The 1,197-nt window shown below is 43.9% G+C and overlaps 1 protein-coding gene across 1 annotated transcript in view; it reads right to left on the bottom strand.

The window, feature by feature from the left end:
- The window catches only part of Myo3a (myosin IIIA), a 229,092-nt gene that overhangs the window by 216,022 nt on the left and 11,873 nt on the right, over positions 1-1,197 (bottom strand). The gene's annotated exons all lie outside the window — the stretch shown is intronic.

The following is a 1,197-nucleotide window of genomic DNA, read 5'->3' as shown; positions in this document are numbered from 1 at the left end:
TCTCTCTCTCTCTCTCTCTCTCTCTCTCTCCCTACCTTCTCTCTTTTCCCCCTGCATTTCTATAATAAAGCTCTTAAACCATAGAGAGGCTCTGCTCCTTCAAGGCATGCTGCGCACTTGGGTCAGTGTTGGAAACTTCTTCCCCTATACCCTCTCTCCTGCAACCCTGGGGCTTTAGCAAGGTAGCTGGGGGGGGGAGTCCCTGGTTAGGGGTTGCCCCTTTCTCCACCCTCTGCTGCGTGGGTCAGGCATGCAGCATGCTCATGGGGGGAGGGGGGGGCTGAGTGGAAAAGCGACTGGCAGTCTCCCCCACGTCTGCCTGCCCAGAGTACAGGAACTCTGGCCAGACATGGCATATTTTTCCTCCCCACTTTTCCCCAGGGCCCCCAGGCCCCCACCCTTTATTTTGTTCTCAACAAATTAATACATTCCAGGTAAAAATAACAATTTCTCTTTGTATTGATGTTATTTTAACTAACTTCTTCCTCCATGAGAATTATAACAAAGTGAATAGCTTTAGAATAAACTCAGATAAAAATTCTATACTTTACAAATGATATTTTATGTTGATTCTTTCTATAAAACACAGTAATGGGTCCTTCTTTTCTTACTATAAGCTCCAAGGTCCTTTAACAATCAACCCACCACCTCCTTGGTCTCCTCTCTCATTTCCTCTTTCCTACACTAAATACAGCTACTCCTGACTCATCAGTCAGTTTCTTCATAATTTTAACCCTGAATTATCCTAAGGTCTCACACTTCCAAATGGGACCACTATGTATGGCAATAGCACCCTCTATGGCAACAGTACCATGTCTTGCTATCTGACATCATTACTTTCCATAATTTTGGCTCTTGGTACAGTGCCAAATTTTTCCTTTATGTATATAAAAACACATTTTCTCAATGTTAAAATTTGATTTTGAGCTTATATGTGTATACATAAACATCTGCTGATAAATATATTGACTTTCTCTTAGCTGCGATGAACTACCTGACAGAAAAAAACTTAAAGGAGAAAAGACTTATTTTGGTTCATGGTTTCAGAAGTATCAGTCACCCATAATGCCAGGAAGTACCCTGTACAGAAATGCTCATGGAGCCGGGCGTGGTGGCGCACGCCTTTAATCCCAGCACTCGGGAGGCAGAGGCAGGCGGATTTCTGAGTTCGAGGCCAGCCTGGGCTACAGAGTGAGT

The sequence above is a fragment of the Mus caroli genome, chromosome 2, assembly GCF_900094665.2.
Source record: "Mus caroli chromosome 2, CAROLI_EIJ_v1.1, whole genome shotgun sequence".
NCBI lineage: Eukaryota > Metazoa > Chordata > Mammalia > Rodentia > Muridae > Mus > Mus caroli.
This window is presented reverse-complemented; position numbering and strand designations above follow the sequence as displayed.